The sequence below is a fragment of the Grammomys surdaster genome, unplaced genomic scaffold, assembly GCF_004785775.1.
Source record: "Grammomys surdaster isolate TR1022 unplaced genomic scaffold, NIH_TR_1.0 1164, whole genome shotgun sequence".
Taxonomy (NCBI): Eukaryota; Metazoa; Chordata; class Mammalia; order Rodentia; family Muridae; genus Grammomys; species Grammomys surdaster.
Genome location: NW_021605583.1, coordinates 3,228,735 through 3,253,594, shown reverse-complemented (window position 1 = coordinate 3,253,594; position 24,860 = coordinate 3,228,735). Strand labels below are relative to the sequence as shown.

The 24,860-nt window shown below is 47.6% G+C and overlaps 1 long non-coding RNA gene and 1 pseudogene across 1 annotated transcript; both read left to right on the top strand.

The window, feature by feature from the left end:
- The first annotated feature begins 6,828 nt into the window (after positions 1–6,828).
- LOC114635023 lies at positions 6,829–8,126 on the top strand. The gene is made up of 2 exons (XR_003713403.1): positions 6,829–7,087; positions 7,810–8,126. It is a non-coding gene; the product is annotated as an uncharacterized LOC114635023 (long non-coding RNA).
- A 12,153-nt stretch (positions 8,127–20,279) lies between these two features.
- On the top strand, positions 20,280–20,537 carry LOC114635150 (annotated as a pseudogene).
- The last annotated feature ends 4,323 nt before the right edge of the window (positions 20,538–24,860 follow it).

Sequence of the window (24,860 nt, the reverse complement as noted above, 5' to 3'; positions counted from 1 at the left end):
AGAGCACTGCTGGGGAGCACCAGTAGGAAGAGCACTGCTGGGGAGCAGGCAGACTCTTTGCTGAGCTGCCACAGGCTCAGAGTTACACTGTAAGTGCCAGAGTTTCTCCAGGGTCGGTTCCAGGTTCTTGTCTTTTCCCACAGTTTCGGCTTCCATATAACATGTCTCAGATTTATTTCTTTAGCCCAGTCCTCAGGCTCATTTCACAGTACCAGTTCGACCTATAAAACTACTTAACTTGACATCTCAAAGGAGGCTCTCAAACGGTTCTTAAATTTAATGTATTTCAAAACAAGATGCTTGGTGCGCTCCTCTATCACAATTGCCCACCCACCCCATCTCGTGTCAGTAAATGATACCTCCATCCACTTAGTCATTTTACAAGAGACCTGGAGGTTGGATTATTTCCACCATCTCCCTTCACTTCTTGTACCCAACCTACTGCCAACCGTAGATTAACTTATCTTCAAAAAATGTCAAATGTAGCCAGTCACTGTCAAGTTGTTATTCTTCCTTAAGGTATCTGCATCTCTTGCCTAGATATTACACCATTCTCCTCCCTGTTCTCTAAGATTAGTCTCTATGCCCTTCTAGAATATTCTCTAAACTGTGTCAGCCTCATATTTATAAAGTGTATGTCAGATCAGACCACTTATATACACACATACACCCCAGGCAATGCCTGCCATGTTGCTGGGGCTTAGACCCAAAATCCTTAAAGGGTTCCACAAAGCCCCACACTATAGCCCATGCCTACGTGTCTGACAGAATTGCATTCCACCCTTGCCCATGAATGCCATCTCTAATCCATCTGTTTCTTTGAGTTCCTTGAATACACTATGCTCTCGCCAGAGGCAGTCTTCACAGGAGAATCTGCTTTTCACTTTTTTACAGATACTACTGAAGAAAGTCCATCTCCTATATGGATATTCTGCTAAACATCATTCCCCAATAAAGACCTTCCATGAAAGCGTCAATGTAAAGAAGATCCACTTCCAATCTCTGAACACCAGAACTAGAAGAACTTGTGTCATGTTAGCTCTTTAAGTGTATGGCAGGAGGAGTGTCCTACTGTGCTCTCAGCACACCCTACTCTCTTGCTCCATGAAATTGCTATTTGTAATGATGTACATATTAATGTCTTTTGACTTTTTATTTAATGTCTTGCTGTCTTGGAGCCATAAACTTCATGGCAACTATAATGGAACATACATCGATCCACCATTGCAGGGTCTGTCCATGTTATGCCCAGGTCTCAAAGTCTCTAAGAGATCTCAAAAAATTGTCATATCCAGTATTAAAAAAAAATAAGAGCCTTTAATTCTAACCCAGCTTTAAATCACAAATTACATAAAACAAAGTTACAATCCCACATCTAGCGGTTTATAAAATGTATACAAACAAGTTCGGGGGCGTCAAAGTTACATGGTAGTTTTAAAAAACTATAATTTCATCTGTTTGAGTGATAGACCGGGTCAGGACAGGGTCTCGAGATTAGAGAGGGTGTTCTTTTGGCTTTTATGGTGTTATCGAGGTTAAATGTTTTTAAAAACCGGTCACAGTGCTGAGGCCAGTCCTAGTCTCTCGGCTTCTTCATTCACAGTATGAAGAGAGTACAGTACCTCAACAGTCAATAATTGTCCAATGAAAGGGCCATTGGAAAACTGGCCTGTGCCTTTCAAAGATCATCCAATACCACCATCCTGCAGAGCTGGCTCCCTGTCTCCCCTGACCATTCAGTCTCTGGGGATATTTATGATCAAGTAACATTGACTTTTTTTACTTTCTAGTTCTCCAAAGAATGTATGGAACTGGGTAGCTTAAAATGGAGTGACTGAACCTAAGGATATTCCAACCACATCTCTCATGGGTAAACTGCTCTGGACCATACATTCACTGGACCATACATTCACTATCTCTTTGTCCACTTTTTCAAGCCAATCAATGGTGAACTTTTCTGTCTGGCTTGCAAGTTCTTCACGCGCTGCCTCCTCCTGCCATATACTTGCAGGTCTAATACAACGCAAACCTACTGTACTCTGGCTCTGGAGCTCGGAAGTCCATAGTGGGTCTCGCCAGGCTAAAATTCATGTTGGTAACCCTGCATATTTTCCTGGATTTGGGGAGGATCTGGCTCCTTGCCACTTGCCGTATATAGAAGCCAACTGCTTCTTGTACCACCCTCTCTCTCTGCATCTCTCCTTCTTCTTTCTTCCTCTCAAGAAAAGCTTGGAAAACCAAAACCACCTCCCTATGTCAAGGTCAACTAACTAATGACCTTAATTCTGTCTATACCCCTTTGCCTAGTAACTCAACGTTACCTAGTTGCACGTTCTGGGGATCAAGACATGGACATAACTGTAGTCCACCACTGGTTACACTTTATCCACTTTCCTTCCCAAGGAACTTGAGGCTTGGAAGCAATTTTCTTCTCAACTAGGGTGGTAAGAATGGGGATCTCTGGGGGAACCACACCACTTCCCTCTGCAAGTAGGTTTCCCAATGAGTTCTTCATAGCAGACCACCCTCTGGCACTGCCAATTGTCCCTGAGCTAAGGACACCTGTTCTCCGGGTTACTATGTTCATGACACAAATGAACATTTGCACAGCAATCCTGGAGACAAGCCTATAGATGGAAAAGTACTTGTGTCCTGGTTTCAGAAGTCCCGGGTCAATTCTTGATTGCTTAATACTTAACAACGGTGTGACTGTAGCAGGTTATATAATCTGCATAGATCACCTCAGAGCCACCATTTCCTTGACTGTGAACTGGTGATGTTAGAAAGAACTCCTTTCCGAAGACAAGAGGGGGATCAGATGAAGCGGGTTCTGCAGAGCATTTTACAGGCGGTCATTGATCCACACAGCTGGGGGCTGTGGTCATCACGCTACAGCTGTGGTCATCACGCCAGAGTCCCCAGTAGATTGCAGCTACTCCGGATTGACAGGAGAGATCCTGATAAACTATAGCTGTCCCTCCTTGCTTGTTGTACTTGACTTCAATCCTTTATCTGGCAAACTCGCAGCTTAAACATTGTGTCTTCAGGAAAACCTTACCTTTTTTTCCCAGGCAGAGGTCATTAGCTTTTCCCACAGTGCGTTACATAACACTCAGCATGCGTCTTTATTACAGTATTACTCTATAACACATCAGGTGGAGGTGGGTTCTTATACACTAACACCAACACAGATGTAGCCCCTTAAAGGCAGGTACCATGTCTTATACTTTCTATATACAGTACTTGGTTCAGGACCTTGGTTCAGGCAGGGTGATGTTTAAGAAATGTTTGTTGATTTTTTTTTTAAACAAGAATTCTATATAACTACTTAGGATCTTCCAGAATATTAAATACCTAATCCATGGATTTGCCTAAGCATATATCCGTTATTCTATTCTCAGTGTTGCCCTGGAAGTAACATTCTTTGAGGACAGTGTAGAACTAGGCTCCTTGGAGAGTTAGAGTCAGAAAGATTGGCCCGTATCCATTCCCATTCTGGGAAGAGTGCTACTTTCTGGTTCTCAGACCACCATTCACCTGCATCGGCTTAGGATCTTCGCTTCCTTGGTTCAGCAACTAGACCCCACTGAAAAACTCCACTCCAAGCAGAACAGGGCTGAAATCATATTTTCACGGGATGTCAAACCTCCTCTCCTACCTTAAATGAAAGGTATTATTTCTGAGAGGAGAATGTCACACTCCACCACCAAAATTCTGCTTCCTCGGCAGAAAACCCCGGCAGTTTCTCTGCATGGCTGGCAGCTCTCCACCCAAGGCCAATGCTGGGAAATGCACCAGGCCCAACACAAATCACGAGAGCATGGGCCCTTTGTGATTAAGACAAGGAAAGCACACTCCACAAACCGTCGAGGTGCGGAAATGAGTTATGGAGAGGAAATGGGGTCTAGGTACCACGCCGGGAGCCACCACAGGCCCATACTCCTCTAGAGAAATTCACCCATCGCTTGACCAAATAAATCCTCCCCAGCTCAGCAACTTTGGGGCCCTTTCCTGTAATGGACGGCTTCCTCACCTCTTCGTCTTTGGGGTATATAAAAATATATCCTTCCTGGCTGCCAAATAGCTGCCTGGCCTTTGTCTCTGCCTTCTTGCTAGAGACTGTGACCTCCTTCTGATACACTCACATTGCAGCTGCCCTGGGATAAAAAGCTTCTCATGGAGCCGTGGAGGTGGGAATGGAGGCAGGCAGTCACTCCATTTAAAGAAATGGGAGAGCAGCTCCACTTCTTAAATGAGTCAGAGTGTGTTGCTGAGGAGAACAGGTCAGAAAGGGACTTTCTGTCCCTTGGGCTTTTTGTTGTGTCAACTTGGTGTGTGTGGCCTGTGGGCTGATCATACTGTAAGTTCCCCAGAGTCTCCAGAGCACTCATTGCTTGCCCAGCTAGCTGGCAGCTCTCAGTTGAGGGTACTTGGGCCAGATGTCCCCAGCTCAGAAGCATCAGAGTTCTGCTTCTTCTTTCTCCCTGCCAATGTGAAGGGCACCTGCTTCTTGACAGAGATGTGAGCCTGCTCTGGGCATAATCCAGATGATTAGCTCTGGTGTTCTGTGTCTTCTAAGTGCCCTGTGGCTGGGCTCAGGTTCCAACGTGTTCCAGCCTACTGATTTCTGTGTTACAGATTCTGCCACTCTCAGACTAGGCTGCCAGCAGCTTTGCCGACACGATTCAGGTGTTGGCTTCTACGTGGCCTTCAAATTCTCCTGAGAATGCATCCTTACCTCCTCGATGTTTCCCCCACCCTAGTCTCCCAGCCAACCAGGAATGCTGCACCCTTATAAAATACTGACTAGGTTTCCTAGGGAAACCTCTAGAAAACTCCCATTGCCCATGTCCTCCTTATGAAGGACTCTCCGTTCAAGAATCCCCAGCCCTCTCCTCCATCTCCTTTCTGTTGCATGCCCAGGGGCTGTATGCAAACATTTGCTTTGATTTGTAAAATGATCCATATAATTAGGGAAAAGAGTTAAATAAAGGGACTGATTTGAGAGAGCAGGCTCTTAATGACACTAATACCTGACAAAGGGGGTCATTATGATGGGCTAATGGGCCTTGCCTGGCGTTCAGCTCTCTCAGGACACAATCCAACACACTCAATTATCTGCTAATCAGGGCCATTTTGTCAGAGGTTATTGCCCTGAAGTATCAATTATAGGAACATTATTAATACTGGAAGGAGACGCCACTTACATGAAAGTGTTAAACTCCTGGGGCATACCCCTCGCCACTTTGCACCTACCATAGTATGCAGTCTCTTTCTGTTCCCAGTTAGCTCCCAACCTGGGCCTTTCCATGACCCATCGGGTCTACTGGGAAGGAGCCAGGACTGAGATGATGTTCCCAAATCTGTCACCTGTGACCGAGCTGGCAATCCCAACTCTTAATGCCACCAGCTGGCAACAGTGACTTAGCCCAAAGCCAAGGCATTACTGACTCAAGACATGGGAGGGGAGGAGAACCGTGGGCTACAGGAACGAGAAGCGTGAGTATGCATGTGGATTCTGTCTCCCTTCGGTCTCTCTCCTTCTAGCCTGCCCTTCTTCTCCTCTTTCTTTGGTGTGTACCTGCTGTCACACTCTCCCTCCCCTCAGGTCTCCTCCCTCCTCTTTCTGTCTCTCTCTCTCTCTCTCTCTCTCTGCCCACATTTCCTGGTTCTTTTTCTTCCCTTTCCTGCCTTTTTACCAATGTAGCTAAACGGGGAAATAAGAAAGAAAGGGGGCCATGATCTCCCACTCCAGAACACAATATGCCCAAAACACAATCTATGTTGCAGCCCAGAACTCTCTTCGTGCTGGAGCTTTCGTCTACCGTAAGGAGGAAATAGCAGCTACTGATAGTGAAGGGACACGGCTGAAACGGAAAGGCAGGGCCGGTTAGAACAGGAAACACGAAAGGGGTTTTGAATCAAATCGACCCTGATTGCAGTCTTTGTGCCACCAGTCACTGGCAGCAAGATCTCAGGTAAGTCGGTTAACCTCTCTCAGCCTCCATGGAAACAGGATATCTGGGGCAGGGTTAGACAACAGAATGACAGTTTCATGAGACACGTTAGAATAAGGAGGTATTCAGCCTCCTTGAAACTCGGTTTTTCACATGCAGGCTACAGTCAGCCTTATCCATATGGGAAAGCCACGATGAAGACAAACGAGAACCTTCAGGTAGGCGTGACCACGAGATAGATGCCATTCGCAGAATGATTAGTAACTTTGAGGTAGCCTCTGAGGGGAAAGAAACAGCTAAGTAACAAACCTAAATGCTTGGAGGACACAGAATCTCTCTGTCCCTCTAGACAGCTACTAACAGAAGAGAGAGATAAAGAGAGGGATAGTGGGCTCCTGAGTCCACCAGGGCATCATGGGAAGGTGCAGGTAGTTTGGGAGAAGCTGCTTCTTGGAGGTAGATGGAATTCTCACCCCTCCATGGCCCCCGCAGGCATGGACTTTCCCATTGCCTTCAGGGCAACCAAAAAAAGAAGTCACCGAAGTCACCGATGTGGGAGTTTCCAGGAGTCTGATCTTAGAGATAGATCTCACAAGGAAAAGTTCAGTAAAGAGAGGGAGGCATTCTCATGACCAACCACTGGTCTGTCTCATCCTTGTGGAGAGACGCTCTGGCTTAGAAAACAAACAAACAAATAACAACAGCAACCGAAATGTAAAGCATGACTCTGACAATACACTCATCAACGGGTGTTGAGCGCGTCCTAAGATCTAAGCAATAAGATCCTTCATTGTGAAAACAGAGCGAAGGACAGATCTGTTCTGCAGGAGTTTGGTCTGTGTGGTAATCCTGGTGTCTACCTAAACAGAACTAGAGCCGTCTGGGAACCCTGGTCACCAAAGTGTGCACTGTTCAATCAGGGGGAATGAGCCTAAGGGAAGACATGGCATAAAGACAGGTGTCAGAAGAAACTATCCAAGTGACAGCCCAGCAGAATCCGAAAGCAAAGAAATGGATTTCAGCAAAACTATAAAGTTCCAGCCGGGAGTCTTACCGTAAAAGTAGCATAAAAGGAAGAAAGAGAAACCACAAACGCTTCCCTGAACATCAAAAAAACCAGCAAATTGGAGGTATTTACTTGACTTTAGCAGAATCCAGCCCACCGAAGGATGACTGATGTTCTGTCCTGTAGTTCACCCAGCACAGCAAAAGAGGGGCTGTCACTTACATGCACAGTGACAGAGCCAGGCCTTGATGATAAGAAGTGCTGGTTGAAGGGCTGAAGGCACTTCAAGTCCACCCTATGACCCTTGATCATGGCTTATGAATGTGCTGTTTGGTGAACCTGGGTAATTAGTGTTTGGGTTAAGCAGTTACAGGGTTAAGTGCTACCAGGGGTTTGATCTGGGCTGACAGAGCCTGAGCTACAGAGTGGGGTGGTTGCCTAGCAACAACACCTGTAGCACATTAAGCAGCCAGTCAGCTTTGTCAACTTCTAGCAAGGGCTTTGTACAGCAGAAGATAGGGGTGGGGGCAAGTTGATAGGACACGGGGGTGGAAAGCTGGCCAGAGGAGAGAAGGGGCTCAGGATGGTGTTGGGGTATCAAGAAATTTCTGAGTCCTTCTGGAATGGCTCTGTGTCATTTGTCTCTAGCAAGAGAAAGGGAGGCACACTCAGGTGTAGGTCCAGGTAGGTGCCCTCACCCAAGCAAGGATCTTGGTATTGCCCTCACCCCCTCCTAAACCCCTAAAACACCCACTCCCTCTCCTGGGGTGCTCTCCCATACACTTCCCTCCAAGTTTGATCACTGGGGAGGGGCCTGAAGGAAAAATGTTCTCGTTTTGTTTGCAGATTTGAGAGAATCAGAAGGAAAAGAACAAAAGCAGACACCCCAGGAGGGGAAAACTCTGTCCCCGCCCTCCCGTGGTGCTTTTCCCACTTGAGCTTTTGGACATCATCCTGAGTATACCTGAGACATGGCTAGAAAGAAAAAGAAAAAAAAAAGACAAAGAGCTGGGGATGGGTGGGGTCCCAACAATACCATCGCTACCGCCTTTATGGAATTCATGGTCTAGTGAGCCCCTGACTTTTGCCAGCATTCCCAAACTGCCTCGGCTCAAGGTGAAGCTATCTAAATAGTACCTGAATAAACAGAAGGCTTGGGTCAACTCCATGAAGCCTTTGGCCATACCCGTCCTGAGACACAATGCTTTTACCTATATGGTGGGGGGTAATTACAAACTGACCCACTTCACTGATGAGGAGGAAAAGAAAGTTATTTTTAAAAAGCCTTTATAAATGCTATAAGTACTACTACATGGGGGCTGTACGTGTATTACAAAGACGGTATGCATAAATCTGTTCTTTTGGAATCATCTGAGCTGTTTGTTATTTGGCTCCACACGCTGGAGAGAGGAGCACCCACGTGTTACGTTGCCGGGTAACTTGGTGAGGCGGATAGCACTGAAAGGGGCCTATTCATTGATTCTAGGCTAGGTTCACTGGTTCAAAACCAGCCCTGGGCCAACAATTACTGTAATCACTGGGTTTGGAACTCAGAGAGACTGACTTTCAGGAGACCTTCCACTCATCTATGACCCACTGAGTTTACAGCTTAAACTTATGCTTGTGGTTACAAGGGAAGCCGAGGGGGCTGTGGCGTGAGCTGAAGCCACAGTCCACATATCTGCCTCCCTCTCTTGCACAGGTCAGTGCATACTCCTTCTCGACCATCTTTAAAAGCAATCTAGTGACTGAGGGGTGATGCTGTTTGCTCTCTGAGCTGGGAAATAGGTGTCGGCATCTCTGGCCATATCTGACACTGTGCCTGCTACCCCAGCCTCCCTTTCACAGCTGAGAAAGAAAGCGAATCTCCTCTTACCATTCCACATCTAAGACAGTTCCTCCTCCCCCACAGAAGTCAAACCACATCTGATTAGGACAAAGATATATATAGAGAGAGAAACCAGCAGACTTCATACCCTAGTCAGAGAAGCAACTCGCCAGTACAGCATGCCCCAAGACTTCTGTGTGATTTGTGGATTTTCTATGTGGCTGTGGGGTCTGAGGGTGCCCTGCCACACCCAAGGTGGCACATCAGGGTGTGCATGTGTCTGCCCGTCGCTCGCTCCGTGGCTTCTCTGCTCCGTGTGTTGTGCTGTTATTTTCATGCTTGGGGTTATATTTAACTCAAGTCATAATATTTGGGGGTTTGGAAGCCTGCTGTTTCACCAAGAAAGGCATTTGAATATCCTCAGTTCCAGAGAATTCCAAGGGCTCCGAGAAGAGAGTGAGGCGCTTGCCCCAGATTTGTCTGACACATCGTGGTCACGTGGACTCCATTAGCGGATGACTGAGGCGTTGAGCAGGCAGCCTAAAGGAATGTTGTAGAAAGGCTGAAGAGAAGCCCTGAGTGTTGTCAGGAGGAGGCTGATGCCTCCGGGTGTCTCAGGGCACTCACCCCACACATCCCCACAGGGAGGGGAGCTCTAATTGGCAATATCACCCGCCTAGTCACCGCCCTGCCTCTTACACATCATGCCAGTGTAAGGGGGACACAGAACTAGAATCCCATGTGACACAAGGAAAGGCATACCTCAGCTTATCCTGCCTCTGTCAAGCATGCAAATTGAGCCCTTGCCTGTCACTAGGAGTAGCCATTTTCCCCAAAGATACTCCGGCAAGGTTAGCATTAGGGAAAACATGGGTTGTGCAGGGAGAGCGGGAAAGAGGATAATATGACATGATTCTCTCTGCTGTGTCATCCTTGATGACAGGTGGGTCCACCTGGATGCAGATGCTGTAGATGTCCTGTAGGCTCCTCAGTTCTGAGCCTTGACACTATCTGGGAAATCTTTCTGGGCTTACTTTGGAGTACACTCTCCTGGGTCGGGGAAGGTTTGAGAACATTCCAGAATATGTTGAGGTGGGACTGAGGAGGGATTGATGGGTAGATGAAGAATAAGAACAGACAGGGTTGCTACATATCTTCATTTGTTTGAGACTGGATATCAACATGTAGCCCAGGCTAGCCTGAAACTGGTTCAGGTTCCTGCTTCTGTCTCCAAAATGACAAAATTATACATGTGTGCCACCACATCTGTCTCAACCAAATCTTTCTGTGTTAAAGGAGAGAAGGGATGGAATAGCCAACACTGTCTGAACCCTTCACCAGCAAGGATAGCTGGGACATAAAGGATCTTCCCAAAGAATAGGTCCTACTGACAACATGAAGGCTCAGCCAGGTGGAGGGGCCTGGGAGGAGGAGAGGTGGGGTAGTCCTGTCCCAAGTCCTCATTGAACGTCCCCAGCCAAGCACTATCACCAGGATTTGCTTCACGTTCATGGGAACTGACATATGGTATAATTTTTTTTTAAAAACTTCCAAGTTCCCTAGGCAGCTTTGACGTGAATATTAATACTAACATAATTTCATGATGATTAGAGAACACAATTAGGGGCTATTAATAATGACACAAATAATGACATTTAAGGCCTCATTTTAATTTGAGTAATATTCTGTCTGGTGGTATTTAAACAGCTCTGTCTAGCACAATTAGTACAGGGCTGGGGTGCATTCACTGTTCATAGAATCGACCAGTCCCACCTCACCAACTCACCTCCATGCCAAGAGAGAAATGTGGAGGCCAGTGACACATTTCTAAGAAGCACCCAGAGAACACCTTCTGCCATAGATGCTTCTTGACCCTACAAACAGTTGTCCTGGGCAGAAATTTGGGTATGGACTTTAAGAGTCCACAGTGCCAAACACTGTGGTGTCTAGAGCTCACTAGCTAGGAAGAGGTGCCATCTTTCCATCTACATCTTCCCAAGAGGAATGGTTCTTGGCTGCCAGCTTGATTGCAGTGAGAGACCCCTAGGAGATGGGGAAAACATACGTCCTAGAGTATCTGAGGAAGTGTTGCTAGAGATGATTGACATGTGGAACAAAAGAGAGGAAGATTTGCCCTGAGTGGACAGCACCAAATAACACACCAGGGGCTCAATGTATTGCAGCAGAAGCCCACCGTCAAAAGCTCACTCCCCATGGCCTCTTTCTGTCCACAGTGAGGTGAATGTCCTCCTCTGCTAGATGCTGTTCCTACACAGTGTTCTTCCTCGACATTCACACACGGGCTAAGAAACAATGGCGCCAACCGACTGCCCCGACACCTCTAAAACCAAGAGAGGAAATCAATGGTTCTTTCTATAACTTGTTTTTCTTGTGTATCTTTGCAAAGAGGAAAAACAAGTGAACTCATCATCTAAGAAGAAAAGTGGTCCCAGTTCTTAGAGAACTCCTACTGGATGTAGAACCTGGCTCCCTAACAAGTCTCATATGCTTGTACTTTCTCCGTCCGTAGCTTTCTTATGTGTCTATCAGAGCACACCACCCATCATCCTACTCTAACGACCCATTAACATTCCCACAGGTTCCAGGTACACTGTTGGCTCCCAATAAATGCTTGCCTAGTTCCCTAATGGCTAAACTATGGTGATAGTGAGAGCCCTCCACCTCTTAGGTGCTGCTGAATTTGGTATTCTACAATAGTACCACACCTCAACTCTCTGCAACTTCTGGATATTTACAGTCAATAACAAACATCTTAGAAATGGCTGAGGCAGATAGGGTGCACTAAAGCAGTTGGGGTGCACAAGGAGGGGCCATCTGGGAAGTGTGAAAACAGCTTTTAAGCAGAAGTCTATGGCTCTTAGGACCCAAAAGAACCCAAGGTCACTAACCTATGAATTAACGAGTAGGGGAAACAAACTTTATTTCCTTGGTGTGATTTGCAAATGTAGAATACATTTGGCAAGGAATAGTAGGTATGACTGGAGTAGATGCTAGATTTTCAACCAATTCTAGTATCTAAAAGGCAGAAACCACAAACGTCCTGATGAAGACAGACTGGATAAAGGAGAAAGCCAGAGGATGAAAGGAAGAGAAGAGAGCAAAGGAGAAGCCCGGCTGCTGAACACTGATCAGGTGCCAGGCACGTGCATTGCTGAACACCCACCATCTTCTTTGATCTTTGCAATAATCCTTAGAGCTGTGTACTGTTGTGATTCTCATCTCACTATTAGTGAAACTCCAGAACAAAGAGCCTAAAGTCACATGCTTGGCCACACAGTGCTATGTGGCTACAAGTCTCACTTCTGTCTGACTCCAAAGCCCAAGACTGTCACCATACACAGCCCTGAGTGGGGGAGGGGTAACTGAGAAGGATTAGGACCATGTTAGCATGGTTGTGCCATGAGAGGAGGTTGGCTGTCTCCCAAGGTACATCATAGAAGAGGCAACCTGTTGATGTCCCCTCCCACCTAAGGATCCTGTCGTTGGGCCTGCAGGGGAAAAATGGAAAGCCACTGGCCAAGGGCCAGCACTGGGAGCTCCAAAGCTGATGAGGGCTGGAGGCTGGCCCCCTGGAACGGGTGGCATTGGACATGCCCAAAGACAGGGTTGGCAGGCAGCCAACTGCAGCACTGGCTGACGGGCTTTGGCAGAGACCAGTGAGACTGTGGAGGACAGGGCAGGGCCTGAGAGCTTCAGGGGACGTTAAGTGGAACCCTTTCTGGGTAATTGACTCTGTCTTCCCGTAGGACCCCTGCCAAGCCCAGGCAGGCCCAGCTTGACACGCTACAACCTGTCTGGAGTCTGCTTTGCAGACACAGAGAGCCTGGTTTACAGCAGGCTGGTAATTTTGTTCTAAGACTCATCCCTTAGGTTGCAAGGCTCCCTTTGTCTGAATCCCTAATGTGTATTAACTCAGGGAACCATCTGAGTCCTCACCCACCCACGTAGCGACGTTGGCTGCAGCAATGGAGCCAGCAAACAGAGCGGCAGTGAATAGAGTATACATGGAATACCTAGTCTCCCATAGGGATGGGGAGTCCCAAGGGCACTGGGTCCCCAATCCAAAAACTTTTATGGTAATAGGACCCATAACAACCCCAGAACTTACTATATTCTTTGATCAAAACATGACCCTTGTTTTCTTCAGAGTGCCTCTGTCCTTCAAATCTTTCCCTCCGCCTACCCTTCCCTTCCACCCAGCCCACCTCAGAGCAACAAAAGGACACATTAGTTGCTGAGATGGGGGACCTAAGGATCTAATAACTTGACCATTTGAGAACCATCTATGAAGTCATGCAGGGGGCTCAGGAGGGGTACCACCTGGGACAGGAAGCAAACCCAGAAACATACACAGAAGCAAGCCCAGTGCAGGATCACACTGCCTGTTCTCTTTGTCCCCCATTGCACACCGCAAACTTAACCAAGCCCCACAGGTCCCCACTTCCCTGCAGCCTTTCTCAGTGGTACCAACTCTGTGAGGCACTGCTGTTCTTCTTATCCACAGTTATCTGAGGTGACATGGGAATCTACCTCCTCCACCAATCAGAAGTACAGTAACATGGATTCCATCTCTGAGTGTTTCTTGGACACCCCATCCCCCCAGGTAGACCACAATCATAACAATTTTTTCTTTTTAGCCATCATAGCTATTTCTTCCAGTCTTGTCATGACCATTGCCCTCTTAATGCAGGGCAGCCATGATCACTTGCAGGAGTTCTCATGATGGAAAGCCTATTAAAATTTCTTTAACATGCTGGGCATGGTAGCTTGTGCCTGTAAGCCTGAGCCCTTGGAAAACTAAAAAGGAAGATCATCTATTTTGAAGGCATCCTGGAATCCAGAGTGAGGCTGTGGAATACAGCCTAGGGTCCAGAGTGAGATCCTATCATTGAGACGTTCCCTCGGGGAAGAAGGGGAGGGGGCTCACACCATCCTTCTGAAGCCTCTCCCAGCTCCAAGATTCCAATCATCTCCATAAAAGATGTGAACAGTTGGCTGGGGTGGGACTTCTTGGTGATGTAGCTGTTGCCAAGGGAACTCGTTGCTGGTGTAGCTTTTTGTGAGCAGCCCATGCAGTGGTGGAACTCTTCTGTAGAATAGATGCCTATAAGCTGCCCCGAGAACTGCTGCTTTTGAGTCCTCCAGGTTCCTACAAGTGACCCCAGTAGACTCACTATTTTACCAAGCTAGACTCGGATGGAATCATTTCATAGAGCTGTTGGTGCCCCTTCTCTGTCTTGGGGAATACACATTTCATCTTCCCAGGAAAAACTATGTATGCAACAACCCCTTTTACCCTTCTTGTCAAAGCTATTGTGCAAGACTCGAGACTAACATCTAAGACTCCTAGCTCTCCTGTCTCTATACACCATTAGGAACTAAGTTCCCAACGGGGAAAACTATATCAGCATATTCATGAAGAGCTGGCTATGTGCTAAGCCTTTTTCTATATACTTCACATGTGTTGGTTATACAATCTGCACAACTCCAGCGGTAAATAGACCTATCATTCTCCTAGGATATCAGGTCTGACTCCTAGTTCAAGGGCACAGTCCACCACACTGAAGAAGCTGAGACAGCAGGAACTTAGCTCACACGGGTGTTGAGCTCAACTCCCTTTCCCATTGGTGCAGCCCAGGATCCCAGCCAGGGAATGGTACCGCCCACAGCCGGAAGGTCTTCCTACAGCAATTAACATCAATACAAACTAGACAACCATTCACAGTCTTACCTAGAGTCCCTTCTCCTGGGTGATTCTAGATTCTGAATCAAGATTCTGTTCAAGTTGACAACACCAATCATGTTACATACCTGGGAAAAGATGGAGCCAAAATCCCAAATTTTCATTCCTACTCTTAAGACTGACAAGGATGTGATGTTGGTTTTTCCCACAACAATTTACGTGTCCTTTCAGCTACATCCCACCATAACTCTAAACTCCTCAATACGCTGTGTCTCCAAATGCCTGTCCCGACCTCCTATTCTCCAGCATCTCCTCCTTCACCTTACAGCCCAGCCCAAGGGGGTCACATTTTCTCTCCCAAATGCTACCAGCATTAGTAATTTTGTTCTCTATGATCCTTCCCCTGGTGACACCAAAAGCCAGTCTTTACCCTTTTAAGCCTTCCCAGGAAAGCAGTGCTGGTAAAGTCCGGGACACATGAGGTCACTACGGTCACTCTTCCCCCAGGCTCCTGTGAGTGGTCTCAAGCGTCTGTGTCACTTGAGAAGGCAAACTCACCCCTCTGAGCATCAGCAGCATCACCTGTAAATGACAGTACTTACTTGCAAGAGCTGTCTAGATTAGAAAGCCATTGCAGGGGAGCATCTGGATCCTAATGGACTCTGAAACAAGTGTGGCGTCCTTCCTCCCAGACCCTACTACACAGCACTGATCAGAGTCTCCCTGACAGTTGGGCTGTTGGGGTCCTACTAGAAAACATACGTTACTCAGGCGTATAATGAATATGTCTGGTCCTGTTCCCTAAACACTTTACTAAGTGCCAAATATTTCTGGTGCTCAGTAAATGCATTCTGTGTGACTCCATTCAGGAACCCGGTGAACATAGTGTTAAAGAGATAAACCCAGATAATTTCTGAGTGTCCTTCAACCTGACAGTCTAGAACTTGAACCATCAGATGCCTAGAAGTCAGTTGTATGAAACAGAACTCTGCCTGCCTTGTACTTTTCGTTACTGACAATATCAGTCTGAGGTCATATGCACTCTTCAAATCTACCCCTGGCCCCTTACATTTTCTTCCTTCCAATTATTTTTTCCAGGGGTCTGGCATTTCTAGTCCACACCAGGAAGCTGAAGTTCTCTGGCAGCCCCAAACCATGGCTGCCACTGGTGGAGAAGTCAAACTGGCAAATAGAAATGTCACTCAATCATTTCCCAGCGCTTTCCTCTCGTTGCCCTTCCCCAACCGCATATAATGAGAAATTCTTTTTGCCCAAATATTGTTTGAATTTCAAATACACAATTTCCCTGGGGGTGACCAGATGAAAAGAGAAATCTGGTTTGCAACATAAGACCTCTATGCGGAAGTTGCATTGAATGAACAGCGAAACGAAATTTTCATTGAGCTCCTTGAAATGACGGGCACATCAAGGAAGCCAAGCTCCTTTCCCACTGTGGTGTGCTTAAATTATTTTAAGTGAACACCAAGGAAGCACCCCTCAAGGGGTGAGAAAAGAAGGGAAGAATTTGAAACGCAGTGGGCAAAATGATAAATCTGTTCCTGGCATTGAGTGTCTTCCTAGAGTCTGGATGCCCACACTAGTCTTCCTATGCAGACTCTGTCTGTCCACAGCTGGGATGTGTAATGACAGGCATTTCCTAGGAGTCCCCTGGGACAGTGACTTTCCACTTCATTCAAATGACAGAGGGTATTCTAACCAAAATACACTGATACACCTCCACCCTGAACAAGTTGGTCCTTACGTGTAAGGCTCAGACTTGAGAATTCTGTTTAAAAGCTCACAGATAACTCAAACATACATCTGGTGTTGGGGCTGGGCATAGATTCACAGTGTGTCATACTCTTTTCTAACTTGAAAGGCAAATTATCATGTTTCCAAGCACGAGTATACTTTGTTGACGTTGAGGCAAAACCCTTCCAGTAGGGACTCAGGTAGCTAAGGGATACACTCCCTAGCCATGGATAAGCCTGAACTACTGATTTTTCTGCCTCCATCTCCCAGGGAATAGAAATTGAACCAGAGCCTCCTGAATACTAGGCAAGCATTCTACTCACTGAGCTATGTTTAGGCAAGTCTTTAAAATACCTGCAGCCTAAAATGAGTTTTAACACTTGGCTCCCCTCCAGCTGGAAAATGGTACACTTCTAAAATTGAGGTATTTAAGGGTTAGTTGTGAAAAGGCAAAACAATACCCAGGTCTTCAGGGCCTAGAACGTTCTTTCTGGATCTGGATGCCAGGGAGTAAGAATTGCCAACAGGAAAATGGGCAGGAAGGCTACAGATTCTGGGAGGAGTTAAAAGACTCACTGAAATTCAGGGTGAGGCAGTCTTGCTGGGAAAAACCAGTATAATTTGTTCTTTCAGCAGCCCTGTGACTCAGCTGTACCCTGATTGGCTCCTCAATCCAGGCAAGAGGAGACAAGTTGTGGAAAGCAGCAATTGCTTACAGTAGTAGCTCATCCTGGGAGCCCCCATCTTCATGGCTGATCTCCTGAGAACTACCTTGCACAGATGTGCTAGAGAGGCCAGAGAGAGGCAGACAGGATGACTGAGAGAAGGGTCTAAGTTCCTGAAGGGTGTCCAGAAGACTATAGAGGTCCCATAAGAACCAGAAGTGCTACTGGGGGTGACACCTGTGCAAGCATCAAAACTGGGGTGAAAGGAAAAAGGAGGTGAGGGAGGGAAAGAAAATGAATCATTCACGGCCTCCAGGCACTGGTGGACAACGTGTTAGGAATATTATGGGCCCACTAACAGACCTCCAGGAGCAAGGCTGGGGTTTGAGTTAAAACAGCAAACAGACAAGCCTGCTTATAATACTGCCCTTGCCAAAAGGCAAGAGGGCCAGCCTTGGGCTTCCCAGCCCCAAGTCAGTCGCCTAAGTGCTCAGTCCTGCTTATGAAAGAGCCCCCTCTTTCTCTTTGAAAGCCTCACACTCTAATTTATCCTTCCCTTTGATAACCAACTCCAAACACATTCCGCAGAGGCCGGGCCATCCGTGCACAAAGGCCTGTGCTCTTGCAGCTGAATGCAGCTCTTCACTCTTGGGGGGACTTCTATAGAAGGCAGAATCCACCAAACAAGCTATTACACTTAAATCAGACAATGCCCGAGGTGGCACTGAGGAGACCAGCGTTAATGACTCAGCCAGCAGTGAGCTCCTCTGTTTAGAAGCTCCACCTCAGCATGAGAGAGCAGCCGGCTGCCCTTCCCGGCCTCGGCCAGATCCCTCTTCCCCTGCCTCCAGACTAGAAAGGCAGACTGTTGGCTCTGAATCCTGCATGTGGGTTCCCCCAGGCCCACTCTACTGACTCCTCATTCCCTTCTCTGTCTAAGGAAAAAAACAGAGGTTTTAGGCCCTATCAGCTCCCCGTTCTTTTCGTTCTGAAGACGACGAAACCATGGTAACTATCTAAAGTCACAGAGTCAGCTGGTGACAGCCAGGACTAGAACCCTGTTCTCTCACCTCGCTTCATCTCCCTCCATTCACAGAAGACCTCATATAAAAAAGATGATTTGCATCAAGAACTCTAGATAATCCCTGACACATAAATGCCTCCCAACAAATGCCAGGTCATTTATTAAAGTAGCCACCACGGCACTGTTGTCCTACAGTGTATTCATAGACCCGCAGATTGCCTGCTGTGAAGCCTGCAGGTGTCTGGCCTAAGTCAGAGAACATGGCCATGAATGTGAACACGGCCTAGCTCTGTCCTCTACAGCCTAGGTGGTTAGGCAATATCAGTAGGGAATGAAAGTGTTTATTGGTGACCATGGGTGGGATATCTGTTCCTGACTTCAGGACACAATGCAGAGAAACTGGAATCTGAAAGTGAGTCAAAGCTAACAAGGGGAAGGAGTGAGTGAGGAGAAAGGGAGAGCACAGAGAGTTTTCTAGGCAAAACCTTCGCAAAAACAAACATGAGTGAAGACGGGCTGCATCCAATGAAAGAAAATATAAATAACATTGCTGTGCTCCGTGAGATGGGGTGTCACCCAGGAAAGTGACTAGACCTGGGTTAGGAACACTCATCTCATTAATGACAGACAGGCCACGCAAAGGAGGCTGTACTTGATCCTGAGGAGTAGAGGATAAGGTATGGACCTATTGAAGGTCACAGGACCTCCGGTGGGAATAGGATTCGAGGGGGCTGCAGCAAGGGCAGGGTCACCCATTTGTTCCACTCTGTCACATTCCGTGGTTCTCATCTTGAGTCACCAAATAAGACCTGCGTTAATAGAACTCATGAAGGAGAAAATAAGATGGGAAGGAGAGCGATGGCCATCCGAGCGGAGGAACTGAACAATGGTTTTCCCTGGCCACTTGGGTCATTACCCAAAAAGCTTGCAGCACCGTGTCTCGAGATGACAATCTTAACCACTGACCAGATATGTGACCTTGGGCAACCTCCATTTCCCCATCTGTGCAACGAGGACATTTACTAAGTAATGGGCAAGCTGCCTTGCGGGCGCTTCCATTCAATGCTTCCATTACTTGAAATACATATCCTCCACGATGCTTTGCTGTGCCTTTTAATGTTTATTAAAGCGGGACAAATTGTTCTCCTCTTATGGCTGAGCAAACACAGCACACCAAAACCAGGTATCCTGCACAATGAACAAAGACACCTTCTCTTTGGGGTGCTTGTCAGTCAATCCAAGACCTGGCTCTGAAACCAGCCGGAGGAACCTGGTTGGGAGGTACATTCCTGAGCTGCTCAGGCCATACCTGACAGCCTATGGAGAGCTCCGCTCTTCAGGAACTTCGGAGAAACCCTTCCCCCAGGCTCTCTGCCCTCAGGCCTGCAGAATGAAACTCGCTAGAGAACCATAGCGTGTTGTCTTTCTCCAACAGGGCTGGCTAAGGAACGGGAGGGAGTTCCAAGGGTTCTGGGCAGGTGAACAAAATAACAAATGAGGGTGGGAGAGGAGTGAACCTTAAGTCTGAGCTGGTTTTGGCTGGGAAATGCTCTCCCATCCGTGGCTTTCAGAAACAAACCACACAGCATCCAGAGGTGCACAGCTGCATGGAACAATTCAAAAATTGCCTTGTTGGACCGCAACGTGCCAATTTTTCAAATCCAGAGCCATTTTCACTATTACAGTGTGTGCAGCCTAAGCCTGGAGGATTTTCTTCTGGGAGGGAAAATTGATGCCGGGGTTACCATTAACCCCCATTATCACAGCACGCCCCATTCCAAAACTATTCTTGGGAATCAAAGGGCCTAGAAGAAGCTATAGAGGCCCATGGTGAGGTTGGTGCCCAACATCACGGGTGCTAACGGCCAAAGTCCATTAGCCCCAAGTCTCAGAAGGGAAGGAGAGAGAGTGACATGGAGGGGGAGAAAGAGAAGCAGCATTAACAGAAAGGATCTGGGCATGTGTTTCACCAGGAATTCCTAGGCTCTGCATGTTGGCCTGCACACTGCACTGCACTGGGTAGAGGAGGTACTTGCATGAACCAAATAGCAGGAGCCAAGGGAGCCAAGGGTAACTTCTGCAAAGACTCCCCAGTTCCAACGTGATGTTCTGTCCAACAGGAGCTACAGTGTGATAAAGGAAGTTCTACAGGACCTAGCCTAGAGGCTACCTATCTCATCTCTGTTCTTTCATCCAACTGACTGGATCTCTCTCTCTCTCTCTCTCTCTCTCTCTCTCTCTCTCTCTCTCTCTCTCTGTCATCTTGAAGGGACAGCAGTTGGCTGTCTACCCAGGGAATTCTATATAGAAAATAATTCCAGGGGAAGAAGCCAACGTGCGCACTGTGGACCTGACAAGATCAAAGCTGCAGGAGAATGGACAGTGAGGTACAGAGAGATGGAAGGATCTTGGACCTGATTGATGACGCTTGGTGGGAAGACAAGCTGCCATACGAGGATGTTGCAATTCCACTGAGTGAGCTTCCTGAGCCTGAGCAAGACAACGGTGGCACCCACAGAGTCGTTGAAAGAACAGGAGATGAAGTGGACAGACCTAGCCTTACAGGGCCTCCACGAGAACGTCCCGCCCGCTGGAAACTGATGCTGGGCTCCTTCCCATGGATGGAGTTTTCAAAACTATGTGGATAAAAATGTTTCTTGTCTCCAAATTCAAATCTTTACTAATAAATCAACACTCAAAAACAAAAAAAAAGAAAAAGAAAAGAATTCCAAGTATGAACCCAGTCAAGAGCCAGAATAATAGCAGGCGCTATGAGCTCCATACTCCAGAGTCCCCCTGTCCAGCCAGAAGGCGATGATAGCTCACGCTCTTGGAAAACAAAGAACAGCAACGACATGGTTAAAGTAGGGGAGCCAATGTACAACCTCTATGGTGGCTTCAATAAGCTGTCTCAGGTATTTGAGTGCCTGATCCCCACTTGGTGGCACTGTTTGAGGAGGCTTAGAGTGTGGCTTTGTTGGAAGAGGTGTGCCCCTAAGGGTGGGCTTTCCTGCATTTCCAGTTCCCTCTCTGCTTCGTGCTTGCAGTTCAACATGCAAGCTGCAGCTTCCTGTCCCTGCTGCCTCGTCTTTGCTCTAGCATCATGGACTCTAAACCTCTGAAACCATATGTCCAAATAAACTCTGCTTTCCAGAAGTTGCCTTGGCCATGGTGTTTTATCACAGCAACAGAAGAATAACTAAGACATCCACCCATCAGCCGACCTCATGAGCAAGACTTCTATTGTCGGATGGTGTTAGCAGTAGCCACTGGTTCTGAATCTAGAAAACCCAAGTCTGACCTCTGGCTCTGTCACTTCAACCTTGTCCTTGAGATTGTCTGTGAGCTTCAGGTTTGTTTGTTTTGTTTTGTTTTGTTTTACCTATTACCTGGAAGTAAAAGCAAACATCCCACACAGTCGTTTGTCCACATTTAATGAGGTCACTGAGGAAGTGATGTTTAATGCTTAGCTCATCATACACACCTGAATACGGTACTGTCCCCGCCAATGAAAGGGCACAACCATCTGTGCCCTCATAGACAAAGATATGTGTATGATAAAAGAAATTTGATAGTAACCACATATATTAAAGACATACACAGACACACATACACACCCTAGTATCCATTCTAAAATATACCCTGTTTGTATAATAATCCACCCTCTTTCAGTTTGGCTTAAGAGTTTGCTTCAGTTTGAGTATTGTAACTGCACTGTTGGCCTGCACTGGACATTGTAACAGTATCCTGTAGCCTCAGCTGGCTTTGAACTACAGATCTCTCCGTCTCCTCCTCCAAAGTCCTGGGGTTACAGACCTGTGTCACCCTCAGCAACAACCTGCGCTTTTAAAAAAGTTCTCCCCCAACCTTCATGTGGATTTCTTCTCCCTAGCAAGCCACCATCCGCTAAAGGACCACATCGTCCTCTTATTGGCTTCCGGAAGGCCAATGGGAGAAAGGCTACCATGGTGCTGAAGCCCAAGATGGGGAAACATACTAAGGAAAGCAGCTGCCTTGGGCCTAGTTCTATGCTAGACCCTGGGGTAAAGTTGAATCAAATCTTTCAGAGTCCTGCCCTCTAGGGGTTGCCATGAGAGTGGAGGCAAAAGACGAGGCGCACTGGGAGGCAGCTGGGCAGATGGAGGTCACTGGGAGGAGACCCAAGAGGGACACCCCGCGGAGTTGAACAGTAGGTGCTCCGATGCCCACTCACACTGAGAAGCTGACCTCTCTTAGTCACCAAGTATTTAGTGCCGGAAGGGAGGGGAGGAGAACGCAGAACTAAGTGCTGACGGGACGTCCCTGTCAACACAATGTTCCGCCTGGCCGGGCCTTCATATATAAAGATATTTAATGAATTAGTTAATTAATGAGAGGGGTTTGATTGATAGATCATATGGTGCTCGCAGCAGGGTGAGTCTGACCCTGCTATCGCCGCCTAGGCTGAAATCCGTCCCCCTCATTGGTCGGGAGAGTGCGGTGGCTCCGGCAATTTGCATGCATTTAATGTAGCTCTTTAATAGGATGTAATGTTAGCGAAAGCCAAAAGCGCAGCAGCTGTAACTTAAAAGACAGCCCCATTACTGCAAGCCTTATAATTAGGGTAAGAGGGAGACTCGGGCTGCCATATGTTAAACTCTTTTGAGGTTAATAGCTCTGTAAGATTTTTGCAATTTAAAAAAATTACACTTGAAGGATGATGACAAGGCTCATCAATGAAGCGACGTTGCACCGGAGGGAAGGGACAGGAAGATCCCATGGCCCCCAAGGCCCCTCTCCCCTGGGCAGGGCAAGGTGGCTCCTTTTCCCGACTCAAATCACCCAAGCTCCCCTCCTTTTGCCATCTCCGAGCTTTCTTCACTGCAGCTCCGTTAGGGCAGAGCAGCGATCTGGGGTCTGGGAGTCGGGACTCTATCTCCACCGGGCTCCCGACTTACCCAGCTTCCTCCAGTCCTCTGCTTCCCGCCCCGGGAGGGGGATGAAGGAGGGGGGTCGCAAGTCGCGTGCGCGCGCCCCGGATCGGGAGAAGTGCAGCGCGCGCATACCTCGCAAAGTCCCAGGCAACTCCAGAGCAATTACGGGTCCCTGCAGGTTACCTGGCGTTGATTGCACAGCCGGGGCCGAATCAGGGAAACGCGCAGCAGGCATTGCCCGAGGGTGGGGGGGGGGGTGACGGCAGGAAATTGAAGGGAATTTGCTTGGTAATTATCCGGCATAGGACCTTGAGGGTGTTTGTCCCTTTTGTGCCACAGCCTGTGTGGCAGAGGGAAAGGGCGTGGGATGTGAGGCTGGATCCAGGTCCTAGGGAACTGAGCAATGCGCTTAAGTCCCGGAACGTGGCCCCCTGCTTCCCAGCTACGACAGATGACAGGGAGGAAGGACTCTCTCCTACTGGGTCTCCAAACGGAGTCCACCCTCTCAGCCTCTGGTGCCTCCCGCCACGACTCCTTCTCCTTTGGAGCAGGGGAAAGGAGGTGGGACAGCTTAGGGAGCAGATCTCTGGGGGCTAGGGCAGCCTGCACCCGCATATTCCCCTCAAACCGCCTGTGCTTGGGGGAGGAGCCTGACAGCGCTGTCCGCTTAGCAGATCCTCTCCCCCCAGGAGTTCTGTTTCCAGCATCCTTCCCTTCCCCCTCGCCACCGCGCGTGGGTGTCCAACCAAATTTCTTGTGACACCCAGACAAAACAACAACAACATGGGTAGGAAAAATAATCCCTTTTATTTTTTTTAAAGGGGGCTCTTGTTGGAAAATTACAGGAGGGATAAAATTACTGCTAATTGCACAATTATCTGATTATCTCTGGTACCAAAAATAAATGAGATCTTTCCCTCCTCCCAGCCACTTATAGAAGTCTCAGGGCGGCTCTTAGAGAAGAGACAGGTCTTTCTTGTCAAAACCTGGAGGGACCAGAGATGAGGAACAGAGCTGGGAAGTGCGGAGGGAGGACAGCAAAGTGAAGGGCCGAGGACAGAAAGCAGAGACTGTTTAGGGCAGAGTGAGATAGGCAGGGTTAGGGAGAACGAAGCAGCAGATAAGGTTCTTGGAAATTCCGTAAGCCAGAGTTCAAAGGGTTTAAGTGATCAGTTAGTTTAGGCACTAGCTTCAGGTTTACTTGTGAGCTCTATAGAGGTTAGGTCTCTTGTAAGTAGGCTTAGGAGCTGGCAGAACAGGTAGGATCTTGTCAAGAAGGCACACCGGGGTACCTAGGCAAACCTCCATCCCTTCTAAACTCTTACCGTGTGCTAAGAGTCACATCTGTTTCCGATTAAAAAGTAAGTTTGGAGAGAGAGAGAGAGAAAAAAAAAACCTCCTCTTTGCTTTGGACATCTTGATTTGAGGTACTGCTGATAGCTGCAGAAATCTGTTTCAGCAACACTGGCTAACTTCTGTTAGTGCCTTGGTATTTAAAACACCATCCCAGCTACTTCCTCCCCTCACTGTCTTACCTAGCCTGGTCTGTCTCTATCTCTTCGAATGACTTCAACAAAGACCCTGAAAATAAAGAATTAAATCTTGGAATATCTCCCAGGAACCTGCTGAGCGGGACTGCCATGGCAATGCTGTAGGCTTTTCTAGAGGAGAGATCTAGGGCTTGAAGGATGCTTCTACACAGGGCTGGTGAAACCGAAATGGGGATGCTGAAACTGTGTTTCATGCTTTTCTTAGTCAGCAGGGTTTGGGTAGCTCCCTAGCACAGCCAGGCTTTCTTTCTGCTTGGATGTGGCCCAGTCATCTGGAGCTATTTTCCCACGGGAAGGCACTTCACTTGGTGCCCCACACTGAAATGTCACTTTGGGGTCAGAAATAACACCTCAATTCATTAATGTAAATGCCATCAGAAGGCCTTGGAAACAGAGTCCACAGCACTTCCTGTTCCGCCTCAGCAACTAATCAGGATTAGGAAAGAGACTGTGGTCCTTTC